Here is a 15,858-nt window from a genome sequence, read left to right on the forward strand (position 1 = left end):
AGAAAAGGCAGAGGAACCAGAGATCAAATTGCCAACATCTGCTGGATCATCGAAAAAGCAAGAGAATTCCAGAAAAACATCCATTTCTGCTTTATTGACTATGCCAAAGCCTTTGACTGTGTGGATCAAAATAAACTGTGGAAAATTCTGAAAGAGATGGGAATACCAGATCACCTGACCTGCCACTTGAGAAACCTGTATGCAGGTCAAGAAGCAACAGTTAGAACTGGACATGGAACAACAGACCGGTTCCAAATAGGAAAAGGAGTATGTCAAGGCTGTACATTGTCACCCAGCTTATTTAACTTATATGCAGAGTATATCATGAGAAACACTGGGCTGGAGGAAGCACAAGCTGGAATCAAGATTGTGGGGAGAAATATCAATAACCTCAGATATGCAGATGACACCACCCTTATGGCAGAAAGTGAAGAAGAACTAAAGAGCCTCTTGATGAAAGTGAAAGAGAAGAGTGAAAAAGTTGGCTTAAAGCTCAACATTCAGAAAGCTAAGATCATGGCATCCGGTCCCATCACTTCATGGGAAATAGATGGGGAAACAGTGGAAACACTGGCTGACTTTATTTTTCTGGGCTCCAAAATCACTGCAGATGGTGACTGCAGCCATGAAATTAAAAGACGCTTACTCCTTGGAAGGAAAGTTATGACCAACCTAGACAGCATATTAAAAAGCAGAGACATTACTTTGTCAACAAAGGTCCGTCTAGTCAAGGCTATGGTTTTTCCAGTAGTCATGTATAGATGTGAGAGTTGGACTAAAAAGAAAGCTGAGTGCCAGTGAATTGATGCTTTTGAACAGTGGTGTTGGAGTAGACTCTTGAGAGTCCCATGGACTTCAAGGAGATCCAACCAGTCCATCCTAAAGGAAATCAGTCCTGAATATTCATTGGAAGGACTGATGCTGAAGCTGAAACTCCAATACTTTGGCCACCTGATGCAAAGAGCTGATTCATTTGAAAAGACTCTGATGCTGGGAAAGATTGAGGGCAGAAGGAGAAGGGGACAACAGAGGATGAGATGGTTGGATGGCATCACCAACTCAATGGACATGAGTTTGGGAGTTGCTGATGGACAGGGAGTCCAGGCGTGCTGCGGTCCATGGGGTCCCAAATAGTCAGACACGACTGAGCTACTGAACTGAACTGAAAGGAGAGTTGGTCAGTATCAGGACACTCTGCTGTGACACAGGATTTAACACAGCAAAGGCCCCTAAGAGATGGTTATATACACTGCTGGGATGGCTCTTTCCAACTTGAAAAAAGTGATAGCTACATCCACATTAAATAAATAGAGATGCCAGAACTGCCATGGTAAACTGTAGTGAAAGAAATCAAAAGACTCAGTAAAGTGGGTCTGCAATAATGGGTCTATTATTTAAGATGGAGAAAGACCACCAGTAAATCATGCTTCTTGGAAAGGCCTGGAGGACACTCTGTTTATCAGGTACAACAAGGAATGTACTAGATAGGGAAATGCCAGCACCACTGAGAATCTTGTTGCAGATGTGGTCTTTAAGTAGGGACTGATGGTAGGAGATGGGCTCCCTAATAGCAATGAGGATAAGAATGCAGATTAGCAGAGAACCATGATTGGACGGCATCACCAACTCAATGGACATGAGTTTCAGCCAGCTCTGGGAGTTGGTGATGGACAGGGAAGCCTGGCGTGCTGCAGTCCATGGGGTTGCAGAGTTGGACACAACTGAGCGACTGAACTGAACTGACTGAGGTGGCAGTCCTTAACCACCTGGAAAAGGGTGGGGCTTAATGTTAGAATGGTAGCCAGGAGGGTCTGGCCAACAGGGATTTTGGCAATGGTTCAAAGAAAGTCATGTTCAGGAATTTCTTGGCCATTCAGTGGTCAGGACTCTGAAGCTTCTACTTCTGGGGGTCCAGGTTCAATCCCTGGACTGAGATCTAAGATCTTGCAAACCAGGTAGCACAGTGAAAAAAAAAAACACAAAAAGAACATGGTGTTCGTAGGGCCAAGGTAGATGGAATGCCCATTGTATATAACTAAAAAGAAGCGGAAAATGAGTTGTTCACTGGATAGTTTCAGTTTGGCAAGATGTTAAGACTCTAGAGAGCTGTTGCACAACAATGTGAATAATCTGAATACTACTGAACTGCACTCTTAAGCATGGTTAGGATGGCAAATTATATGTTGTGTGCTTTTTACCACAATTAAAATTTTTAAATTATTTACCAAAAAATGGATGAGAAGGCTGAGCTCCGCTGCTCTACTGTAGAGAGATAGTCACAAATATTTGTTTGTTATTAAACCTAGAAGTTATCAACTGAAGGAGACCAGATTCCCATGAGGAAGGACCCTATGAAACCACAGCAAGTATACATACTAGTGATTCCTGCAGTCCTTCCCCACATGAATCTATTGCCATTTATTCAGAAAACTCCATAGTGAAGTTAGGAAAATACCCAGGTATTTCTAGGGTTGTTGGATAGAGGGTCCAAGTTAACACTGATACCTAGGCACATAAAGTATTAGCATTGTTTCCTTACTGGACTAGGAGCATATGAGTTAGGTAATAAATGAAGTCTTGGGCCAGGTCTGTCTCACAGTGATTCCACTAGGTGCACGGATCTACCCAGTTATTTCTCCTGTTCCTGGATGTATAATTCGAATGGGTGTACATAGAAACAACAGAATTCTCACATTAGTTTCTTGACCTATAGAATAAGAGCTGCTACGTGGTAATAAGAAAGGCCAAGTGGAAGCCCCTGAAGCTGCTCCTCAACAATGGTCAAAATAATAAAAAATCTGCCACATTTTAGGGAAATGGAAGAGTTTAGTACCTCCCTCAAAACTTTAAAGAATACCAGAATGATGGTCCCTATCATATTCCTGTTTAATTCACCAGTCTGACCTCTGCAAAAACTGATGGATCAAGGCAGATGACAGACAATGCGAACTTAATCAAGCAGTGGCTCCAACTACACTTGCTGTGTCAGATGTGATGTCTTTCTAGAGGCGCTTAATAGAGCCTGTAGTACATCGTGTGTAAACATCCATCTAGAAACTGTTCTTTTCCACACCCATATAGAAAGAGGATCAACCAGGATGGGCCATTGTACATTCATGGTCATCCCCCAGTGTCATATTCTCTGTCATATTGTAGTCCAAAGGTATATAAACTGTCTGAAAGTTTTACAGAACATCACATTGATCCAGTATATCAATATCATCAGATGTGATAGAAGAGGCAAATATCCTGGATGCCTTAGTAAGGCATATGCTACTCTAGAATGTGGGGGAGAAACTATACAAATATTTAGAGTTCAACCACATCAGTGAAGTTTTTACAGGTTGAATGATCTGGAACAATCCAGTACATTGCTTCCACCATTAAAAAAAAAAAAAAAAAGCCATTTGCACAATGCACCTGTTAACCACCAAGAAGGAAGCACATTTGGTAAGCCTCTTTGGGTTTTGGAGGCAGCATATTCTACACTTGGAAATACTGCAAAGATCCATTTATCAGCAGGTACAGGTTTGCTGGTTTCCATCCCACAAGCCCAAAATCCCTGTACTTGCCCAGCTTCAAGACCAAAGAGCGAGCCCAGAGTCAGCAACAGAGACTTCAACAGTTTAAGGAATGGGGGAACTTATATGTCTGAAGCAAGGTCCTGGAGCAACACCCCACCGTGTGTAGCAGAAAGCAGACAGGACATGGCAGCAGTCTTCACTCCCAGCAGGAGAGGGAGGTTACCAGTTATAGGGGAAATTGATGTCAAGTTGGCTTTTCAGTTACCAGGGAAAGCAACAGAAGGGTATGCCCCTAATCACACCTTTGATAAACATAATGGAGAGTTCTGATCCAAAGCTAGAACAAGCCATAGCTGGGACCTGGGGCAAGTATGTAGGAAGGTCAATCATGTGAATAGGGTACAGGTGAAGTAAGCACTGGTTGAGCAGGGTATTACAGAGAGCAAGAGAACAGCCATCTTGAGTGGCCTAACTGTGCAGGTTGGTACTTTTGATGGGGGCCCAGAAGGACTGAAAGATCAAAACTGAGATATGAGCACCACTGCTGCTTGGGCCCTATCACGACAGATCTCATAATACTTGAGCTATCTGGGATAGAGAATGACACTGTATGAAACCCCTGGTCACCACTTGGATTAAATATATGGACTTTTATGCACTTCTAAATTTAGTTGATTTTAGTTTACTTAATACATGCTTAACATATGCCAGGTCCTGTCCTGGACACTGAAAGCACAAAGATGTAATAAAACCTATTCCCTGTTCCCAAGTAGCTCAGTCTAATCTTACTCTTACTATTTGCATTCCATTTGATTCATCTATTTCCTCTACCCTGGCCTTTCCTAGGATTCAGGTAGTAACAAAGTGGGGCCAAATGGGAAAAACTTGAGAACAATTCTATTAGCTAAGAATATACCATGAATTGGGCCAAGATCATCATGATTTGATTTGAACAAGCCACATCAGTCATCCTGTAACAATAAAAACTCAATTATTGAGTTCCACACACTTCATATACACTTATTTTCCCCAACAATCCTGCAAGGTGTTTTCTCTCCCCATATGAGAAAACTGAGGTTTAGGAAGCTAAGTCATCCAAGACAGATATGAAATGTTAGAGCTAAGACTTGAATGTAGAAATACTGCTGGCATTTCAAATCCTCTTTAACCACTCTATCATATACCTTCATGCTACTTCCAGTGACCTATAATAGTCTGAAAATACCTTAATCTCTTCCAACTCCTTCAGTTCAGTCCAGTTCAGTTCAGTCGCTCAGTTGTGTCCGATTCTTGGCGACCCCATGAATCGCAGCACGCCAGGCCTCCCTGTCCATCACTAACTCCCGGAGTTCACTAAGACTCACGTCCATCAAGTCAGTGACGCCATGCAGCCATCTCATCCTCTGTCGTCCCCTTCTCCTCCTGCCCCCAATCCCTCCCAGCATCAGGGTCTTCTCCAATGAATCAACTCTTCGCATGAGGTGGCCAAAGTACTGGAGTTTCAGCTTTAGCATCATTCCTTCCAAAGAAATCCCAGGGCTGATGTCCTTCAGAATGGACTGGTTGGATCTCCTGGCAGTCCAAGGGACTCTCAAGAGTCTTCTCCAACACCACAGTTCAAAAGCATCAATTCTTCGGCGCTCAGCCTTCTTCACAGTCCAACTCTCACATCCATACATGACCACAGGAAAAACCATAGCCTTGACTAGACGGACCTTTGTTGGCAAAGTAATGTCTCTGCTTTTGAATATGCTATCTCGGTTGGTCATAACTTTCCTTCCAAGGAGTATGCGTCTTTTAATTTCATGGCTGCAGTCACCATCTGCAGTGATTTTGGAGCCCAAAAAAATAAAGTCTGACACTGTTTTCACTGTTTCCCCATCTATTTCCCATGAAGTGATGAGACCAGATGGCATGATCTTAGTTTTCTGAATGCTGAGCTTTAAGCCAACTTTTTCACTCTCCACTTTCATCAAGAGGCTTTTTAGTTCCTCTTCACTTTCTGCCATAAGGGTGGTGTCACCTGCATATCTGAGGTTATTGATATTTCTCCCGGCAATCTTGATTCCAGCTTGTGTTTCTTCCAGTCCAGCATTTCTCATGATGTACTCTGCATATAAGTTAAATACTTCATTAAACATTAAATTCGTTTGAGGCCCTCCAGTGACAAGCAGCTCTCCAAAGTGATCCTTTTCATCTATAATCGAGAGATTCTTATAGAGGAAATTCAGATGTTCTCTCTCTAGGATCATTTAGTTGCAAAGAACACTCACGCTAGCTTAAGCAAACAGTAATGGTGGCAGAAGGAGGTGTTTGTTTATTTGGCCACACCATGAAGCATGTTGGATCTTTGTTCCCCAACCAGAGATGGAATTTGTGCCCCCTGCAGTGGAAGTGTAGATTCTTAACCACTGGGCCACCAGTTAAGTCCCCAAGGGGGATGTTTTAAGAACACAAAAATCTCACTGGCAAGTTAGTAACCCAGGGTCAGAAAAAGGACAGCTGTGCATCATGGGGACAAGAATTTTGAAGCCATTTTCTGAAGCTGTCATTTCTACGTCATTCATTCTTCATTCCATATCCTTCTTACCAACTCCCACTGTTTGCTCATGACCCAACATTAGTGTTTTAGCGCTATCCTACTTGACTTTTCATATTCCGTTATCTCTGACTCAGTCTTTTTTAAAGTACAAAATCCTTAGAAATAAATAGATTGATAGAATTTAACCTATGGGTTGGATCTTGGATCATGTTCTAACCTTGGTCTGACCATCTATGACTCCAGTGGAGTCACCCTGAAAACATGGCTGCTTGGGTTTAAGCAGGATCTCTGGATGTAAAATAATTTCAGAAGGGGTATGTACTGGGTTTGTGTTAACAATCTTGTTCAGAAAAACGTTAACGATGGAATGAATATCCTCTTTTTCTGTGACACTTAAACAGAATCTGCAGTACTTACCTGGTCCATGGCATGATATTTTATTTTTTCTTTCTTATTTTTTAAAGTATGGTAACATATTTACAGGAGACTTAGAAAATACACAACAAAGTTACATATAATTACACTATGAAAATTATTTTTAAGTAAATTAAGATTTTTAGTTGGAGTTTTAATATCAAACTCTCAAAAATTAAAAGACAGAAAAGTAGAAGGATATAGCAGACATGAAAAGCACCATGAACCAATTCAGTATAATTAAAATTTATAGTTTTCACACAACAGTAGGATACAATACAAATTCTATTCAAGTTTCCAGAGACTATAAAGTAGGAGACACTGGAACATACCTAGGAACATAGAATAAGGTACCAAAATTGCAAGGTCTAAAGATATTGAAATTATACAGAGTCTGTACTCTTATCACTGTGGAATTATGTTAGAAATCAACATCAAAAGATATTTGAAAATAACCCATATATTTTGAAGTGCAATGTGACATTTACCAAGAGAGATATCTGGCTTAGCCATTGTCAGCCTCAAGAAAGTTAAAAGACTGTAACAACACAGAGGGTGATTGCAGAGAAGAAAGCATTTAAATGAGAAATTAATATCAAAGATACTTTAAAAACCCCATGTATTTGGAAATCAAATGTCCACTTTGAAAGGATGGGTGTATCTAAGAAGCCATAACAAGGAAAATTAGACAAAATTTGTAACAGAATAAAAATGAAAAGAGAATTTACCAGAATTTGTTGGATGCAGGTGAAGCTGCTTGATCATTTATTTTTTGCTTGCTATTTTTCTAATTTAACTAAGTACCATGGAGGCAGGGATTGGCTCCTATCCATCCTTGACCCTTCAAAATTTATATCCAAGGGCTCTCCACACTGTGCCCTGGATCAACTTGATGCTGAGGCGAACAGTTTTGTGATGGGATACACTTACCTACTGCTGGCTGACCTATTAAGAGTACTGAGAGGCATGCTGACAGTTTGATTTGTGTGTGTGATAAGATATACACAATATAAAATTTACCATTTTAACCCCTTTTGAGTATACATTTTCAGTGGCATTAAGTATGTTCATGTACTGCAACCACCACTACTATCCATCTCTAGAACTTTTTCATCATCTTGAACTGAAACTCTGTACTCACTAATCAGTAACTCCCCATTTCCTGTGGGGTTTCCCACATGGCGCTAGTGGTAAAGAACCTGCCTGCCAATGCAGGAGATGTAAGAGACATGGGTTCAATCCTTGAGTTGGGAAGATCCCCTGGAGAAGGTCAAGGAAACCCACTCCAGTATTCTTGCCTGGAGAATCCCATGGACAGAGGAACATGGCAGGCTACAGTCCATAGGGTCACACAGAGTTGGACACAACTGAAATGACTTAGCACAGACACACCCCACTTCTGCCTCCTCCCATTAGTAATCACTGTTCAGTCTAACTTTGACTATTCTAAGACAACTTACACAAATCTATATTTGTAGTTTTGTGTCTGCTTTATTTCACTAAGTATGTTTTCCAGGTTCATCTTTTTTTTTTTTTTAACACGTATCAGATTCTTTTTTTAAGGCTGAATAATATTCTATTGTATGTACAGCCATTCTGTTGATTCCTTCTTCTGTTGATAAGACATTTGTGTTGTTTCTACTTTTTTGGCTATTGTAAACAACACTGCTATGAACATAGCTGTATAAATATGTTTGAGTCTCTATCTCAGATCTGGGGCCTATACCTAAAAGTGGAATTGCTGGACCATTTGGTATGCAATTTTTTGAAGAGCCACTATATTGTCTCCTCAATGGCTGCACCACTTTACATTACCACCACCAATGCCCAAGGGTTCCAATTTCTCCACATCCTTGCCAACATTTGTTTATCATCCTAATAGGTGTGAAGTGGTAGCTAATTGTGGTTTTGATTTGTAATGACATTGAGCATCTTTTCAGTTTATTGGCTATTTGTATATCTTCTTTGGAGAAATGTCTATTCAAATCTTTTGCTCATTTTTCAATTAGGCTGTTTTTTTGTTCAGTTGGTATTGTACTTATTAATCACTTACCAGATATTTGATTTTCAACTTTGTCTCCCAGACTGTGGGCTGCTTTTTCATTCTTTTGTAGTGTAATTTGATACACAAATTTTTAATTTTGATGTAGTTCAATTTACTTACTTTTTTGTATGTGCTTTTTTAGTTAACTTAGCTATGGTTTACATGAAGTCACTCAGTCATGTCTATTTGCGACCCCATGGACTGCAGGCTGCCAGGCTCCTTTGTCCATGGGATTTTCCAGGCAAGAATACTGGAATGGGTTGCCATTTCCTTCTCCAGGGGATCTTACTGACCCAGGGATTGAACCCGGGGCTCCTGCACTGCAGGCAGACTCTTCACCATTTGAGCCACCTATGGTGTAAAGGGTATAACTTCATTCTTTTGCATTGTTGCTTATCTATTTTAGGTATAGTTGCTCAATAGTTCCAGCTCTCAGGCCCTAGAACACAGTAGTTGTGGCCTGTGGACTTACTCTACGGCATGTGGGATCTTCTTGGACCAGGGACTGAATCCATGTCTCCTGCATTGGCAGGCGGATTCTTTACCACTAAGTCACCAGGGAAGTCCTGTGTCCTTTGATGTCATACTCCTAATTTGACCCTCCCCCCACTCCCCTCTGAACTTCCCTGGTGGCTCAGACGGTAAAGTGTCTGCCTACAATGCGGGAGACCCGGGTTCAATCCCTGGGTCGGGAATATCTACTGGAGAAGGAAATGGCAACCCACTCCAGTATTCTTGCCTGGAAAATTCCATGGACAGAGAAGCCTGGTAGGCTACAGTCCATGGGGTCACAAAGAGTCGGATGCGACTGAGTGACTTCACTTTCACTTTCCACTCCCCTCTGGCAGTTTGTCTTCCATGTCCATGAAACTGTTTCTATTTTGTATATAGATTCACTTTATTATTTTTAAGATCCCATATATGTGATTTAATATAGTATGTCTTTCTCTGACTTATTTCACTAAGCATATTCTTGAGGCCCATCCACATTTTCCCAAATGACATTTCATTCTTTTTTATGACTAATATTCCATTGTATTTGTGTCACATCTTCTTAACCCAGTCATCTGCTGATGGGCACTTGGGTTGCTTCCATGTCTTGGCTATTGTAAACAGTGTTACTATGACCACTGGGGTATATGTATCTTTTTGAATTAGTTTTTTCAAAACCATATATTCCAGGAGGGGAGTTGCTGGATCATATGGTAGTTTTTTTAAGGACCTGCCATACGGTTTTCCACAGGATCATACCAATTTACATCCCCACCAAAAGTCAGAATTAACTTTTCTATTTTAAAAAACTTATTTGGCTGCACCAGGTCTTCATTTCCACATGCAGGTTCTTTAGTTGTGGCATGTAGGATCTAGTTTCCTCATCAGGGTTTGAACGCAGGTCCCCTGCATTGGGAGCATGGAGTCCTAGCCTCTGACATCCAGCGAAGTCCTGAGTTTTTCTATTTCTGCAAAAACTTCATTGGGGTTTTGACAGGGATTGCATTGACTCAGTAGATCTCTCTGGGTAGTATTTACATCTTAATAGTATGTCTTCCAATCTATGAATCCATGAGAGTCTGTTGGACTGCAAGGAGATCAACCCAGTCACTCCTAAAGGAAATCAACCCTGAATATTCAGGGTTGAAATCATCCCTGAAGGATTGATACTGAAGCTGAAGCTCCAATACTTTGGCCACCTGATGCAGAGAGTCAACTCATTCAGAAAGACCTGAGGACAGGAGAAGGGGGCAACAGAGGATGAGATGGTTAAATGGTATCACTGACTCAATGCACATGAGTTTGAGCAACTCCAGGAGCTAGTGAAGGACAGGGAAGCCTGGCATACCACATTCCATGGGGTTGCAAAGAGTTGGACACGACTTAGAGACTGAACAACAATCCATGAACATGGTTATGTCAGTTTGTTTATGTCCTAATTTCTCAGCAATGTTTTGTAGTTTTCAGTGTACAAGTCTTTTGCCTTCTTGGTAAAGTTTATTTCTAAGTATTTTGTTCTTTTTTGATCCTGTTGTGAACAGAATTACTTTCTTAATCTACTTGTGAGAGTTGGACTGTGAAGAAGGCTGAGCGCCGAAGAATTGATGCTTTTGAACTGTGGTGTTGGAGAAGACTCTTGAGAGTCCCTTGGACTGCAAGGAGATCCAACCAGTCCATTCTGAAGGAGATCAGCCCTGGGATCTCTTTGGAAGGAATGATGCTAAAGCTGAAACTCCAGTACTCTGGCCATCTCACGCGAAGAGTTGACTCAGTGGAAAAAGACTCTGATGCTGGGAGGGATTGGGGGCAGGAGGAGAAGGGGATGACAGAGGATGAGATGGCTGGATGGCATCACTGACTTGATGGACGTGAGTCTGGGTGAACTCCGGGAGTTGGTGATGGACAGGAAGGCCTGGCATGCAGTGATTCATGGGGTCGCAAAGAGTCGGACAGGACTGAGCGACTGATCTGATCTGACCCTGTTCATTGTCAGTATATAGAAATGCAACTAATTTTTGTGTGTTGTATCCTGAACCCTTCCTGAATTTATTAGTTCTTTTTTGTGGCTAGTTTGATTTTTTAGACACATTAAAAAAAAGGTGTTACTGCAGGATAAACTCATCACTACCTTCTTCAAGTTTATACTTTTATCCCTGCTGCTGCTGCTGCTGCTAAGTCGCTTCAGTCATGTCCAACTCTGCGCGACCCCATAGACAGCAGCCCACCAGGCTCCCCTGTCCCTGGGATTCTCCAGGCAAGAACACTGGAGTGGGTTGCCATTTCCTTCTCCGATGCATGAAAGTGAAAAGTGAAAGTGAAAAGGAGGCAAATCTTTGAGAAGAAACACCAGTGCTTAAGGAAATCAACATATGCAACTTAAGAATTTTGGCCCAAATCCCATGACCAAAGATCCTGTCCCAGGAATGCAGAATATCCAATTATTAAGTTTGTAAAAGTCAACTCCTGAATATTTACAAAAACTACGAATCCTACTTGTAAAAAAAAAAAACCAAAAACACAACCTCTCAAACTTACTGAGTAATCTTTGACTTTCAGGCTAATATTGAGTGATATTTAATGAAGATTTCTATCAAGAGGCCACATATACATACTTTTCATTTCAATAAGCATTGAGTGATGTGGGGTGATATTTAGAATTTAGACCCTGGAATTTGATAGCTTTAGATTAGAATTCTGGTTCTCTCACCAATTAGTTATGTTGCTACTTCTCTACACCATTTTTGTTCTGCTTTAGACCATAACATCTGCCCCAGTGAGAGTGTTAAATGACATAACTCTGGATTCAGTAAGTGTTGGTTATTATGACTGTAAGTAGACTACATGTTGTCACTATGCAAGATATTGGGAATAAAGATGTATGACATACCATCTGCCATCAAGGTGTTCAGAATCTAGATGGGAGAAGTATGAAGAAAATCAATCTCAATATTATACTACAGTAAAAACACGTGCAAAGGAATGAAAGCTTGAAACAAAGTGGTATGTTGGTCACAAATGTAAGGCTGTCATGCTCAGATATGAAATTTAGGTTATAAAGGATGGATTGGAGCCAGTGAATCCCAAGCAAGCCCAATAAGGAGGCTATAATAATCTAGGCAAACTTTGTGTGGCAGAGCAATACAGCTTGAACAGGAGGGTGGCAGTGTTGGATGGGGCCTTGCTGTGCCTAGAACTATAAGCTCCTTTCTGCCATGGCTTGGGAGATAACAAACTTTATAATAATCTTTCATCTTCACCTTAATCATTTAGAGGGTCTGGTCCCATCACTTCATGGGAAATAGATGGGGAAACAGTGAAAACAGTGTCAGACTTTATTTTTGGGGGCTCTAAAGTCACTGCAGATGGTGACTGCAGCCATGAAATTAAAAGACGCTTACTCCTTGGAAGGAAAGTTATGACCAACCGAGATAGCACAGTCAAAAGCAGAGACATTACTTTGCCAACAAAGGTCCATCTAGTCAAGGCTATGGTTTTTCCAGTGGTCATGTATGGATGTGAGAGTTGGACTATGAAGAAAGCTGAGTGCTGAAGAATTGATGCTTTTGAACTGTGGTGTTGGAGAAGACTCTTGAGAGTCCCTTGGACTGCAAGGAGATCCAACCAGTCCATTCTGAAGGACATCAGCCCTGGGATCTCTTTGGAAGGAATGATGCTAAAGCTGAAACTCCAGTACTCTGGCCATCTCACTTGAAGAGTTGACTCATTGGAAAAGACTCTGATGCTGGGAGGGATTGGGGACAGGAGGAATAGGGGACGACAGAGGATGAGATGGCTGGATGGCATCACCGACTTGATGGACGTGAGTTTGAGTGAACTCCGGGAGATGGTAATGGACAGGGAGACCTGGCGTGCTGCGATTCATGGGGTCGTGGAGAGTTGGACACGACTGAGTGACTTTCTAAACTGAACTGAAGGAACCCTGTTTGACTCAGGGACCATTTACAGGGGAGGAGATAGGCTCAGAGAACAAGGCCATCATTATACTAATATAGGGGCACTAGTGACATTATCTGAGAAGGCAATGGCACTCCACTCCAGTACTCTTGCCTGGAAAATCCCATGGATGGAGGAGCCTGGTGGGCCGCAGTCCATGGGGTCGCTAAGAGTCGGACAAGACTCAGCGACTTCACTTTCACTTTCCTGCATTGGAGAAGGCAATGGCAACCCACTCCAGTGTTCTTGCCTTGAGAATCCCAGGGACGGGGGAGCCTGGTGGGCTGCCGTCTATGGAGTCACACAGAGTCGGACACGACTGAAGCGACTTAGCAGCAGCAGCAGCAGTGACATTATACTGTATGAAAATGGCAACCACTGGAACACAACAAATATGAATGGTGACCCCTAGAGCTGTGCATTACAGCAGCCTTATTGAAAAGATAACACAGATAACATAGTAGGCAATGGAACTGACCTCCATCTAAAAACCTGTGCATCTTCTATCCCATACTATTGATATGTCTTTATCGTAATATTTTATTTGTGGATATATAGCACACTTAGGATTAAACACTGAATTGAAACAAAGAAACAAATCAAACACATCCCAATGTGGGTTTTCACAAGAACCTGTTTGCTTATTAAAATTAATTTAATGGAATCCCATAAACACTAGTTACTTAACAATAAATCAAGATGCTTGATGTATATTCTTAAGCCATTACTTAACAGGAAAAATGGGGGTAAAACAAATATAAGACTGCAATTCTTTACTTTGGGCTTCCCCAAAACAGATAAATAAGGACCTTTATAAAAACTGAAAGGACTAACCACAAAAACCAAGATTATCAATCAATTCTCTGCAGACATTTCTTGAATTATCCAAAAATTTTAAGGTGAAATTTCCCAGAAAATTCTTTTATAGTTATCTTGGCAATAAACACATAAACTTAGTAAAAAGTAAATGCTGAGTAACTACTTCATATATTTAAAAAAAACTATATAATTCATATTTATGCCAAGAACACTACAATTGACAGAAGTTTCATCAACATTCTTACCTATACCTACTCACTCTGAAGGCAGGAACATTTCCTTGGGTTGAGTCAGGATCTCAGTATGCTTTGTCCAGGAAAAGTGAAGGTATGAAAATATAAAACAAAAAAGAATATTGGCTCATTACACACAAGAGAGGCCAGCCATTAAGAGTTGTTGTCAACAGGATGAAAGGAAATACTGAGGAGAGCTCCTCTGGGTGAGTAGTTAAAATGTGATCAAAATGTAAAAGAGGAAGTATATATACACAAAATACTTCTATCGGTATTGATACAAAGACATCTCTGAAAAGATGATAAAACACCTACTTGAGGATTTTCAGAAATGAGATTCACAGAACTATAGGAACATAAGAAATACTGATTCTGAAACATCTCATTTGACTGCTGATGAATTTCAAAGTTGTTAGGTTAGGGAACCTGCCCAAGGTCATATGGTTAATGCCACAGTTTGGACTAGGACCTAATTCTCCTGAATTCCAAATGAGACATCCCCACGCCCCAACCATTTGCTATACTACCCATCTCTTCTGTGTTCTTAACCACTTTAAGTCCCTTTAACTCTCTTGGCCCCCACAATGTACCCTTTAGGGAAAGTCAAAAGAATAGCGTTCTGGACTATGGAGACCATGTAGACCTGCTGATCTAACAATGTAGGAAGCAGTATATCAAACAATGACTGGATTGCAATTCATTTTGGGGTGAAGACCAGAGAGGAAATACAAAAGGAGGAAATTCTGTAGACAACAAAAGGAGAAGCACAAGAGGAAGTATTATCCTCTTTTGTTATTTTATTACTGTTATTTTATTTTGTAGTTAAGTCCATATATTATATAAAACATAACAGGAAAAACCAACAAATGTATAAAATAAATTGAGGTGTCTGGATGGAAAAAAACACAAGAGCTTTGCTTTCATGTCTATAGATCTCTTGATATGTTGTTGGTCTTGCACTAGAGATATCAAATAAAGATATCTAGCTTGAAACAAGATTTGATATGCTGCAAGGTTAAGCCATAGTTTGATGATGGGTCATGACAGATTTTCTAAATCTTATTCTTAAATATTGGCTCTAACAAATGCTGATATAACAAAGTGCAAGCTTTTATCATCAGATAGCAAGAGGGAAGCTTCAGTGAATGAATGCAACTTACCTCCAAGTCCTCTGAAAGGAGGTGAAAAAATATATACTGTGTTTTACCAGTATTCCCCCAAAGCATTACCTAAGCATGCAGGAGGATGCTGTGAGCAGCTACAATAGTAAGATCCAATCCAGAGGTAGGTTCAAGGCCAAGAGTAGAGGAACGGTTGAAGTCCTCCTGGGGCCAGTACCATTTCACAGAATGTTCATCTGTGCTGGGGAATGAGTCTATGGCCTATTTTTTCTGATTTGAAAGGACATTCCCAACTTCAACCTTGCTGAAAAAGAGGCATTTTTGCACCTGCTATTAAGAACAGCTAGAACACAGGATAAGGCTGGCATAAAATTATTTAGCAAGCACATGCTAGGTATTCCAGTTTGAAATCTACCAAACTGTAAAATCAAAAAATTAAAAAGTTGAAGATGGAGCTGTTGTTCCTCAAAGATGAAGAAACCATCTTACAAAAAGAGGGATTAGGCACTCACTTAACTCTATACGGAGAACATCCTTCTCAAGCTAGATGGAAGATGAGGAAGAGCACTGCTATAGGCTGACCAGGCCATTTGGAGACCGAGAGGAGAGGAAACAAGGCATTCAGGAAAGCTAGTAGAAGAAATTCTTCTGGGTCTAACTAGGTAAGTGAATCTAAGGCAACTGCACCAAAGATATGCTACCCATCATGCCAGCC

This window comes from Bos indicus x Bos taurus, chromosome 3 (assembly GCF_003369695.1).
Source record: "Bos indicus x Bos taurus breed Angus x Brahman F1 hybrid chromosome 3, Bos_hybrid_MaternalHap_v2.0, whole genome shotgun sequence".
NCBI classification, from domain to species: Eukaryota; Metazoa; Chordata; class Mammalia; order Artiodactyla; family Bovidae; genus Bos; species Bos indicus x Bos taurus.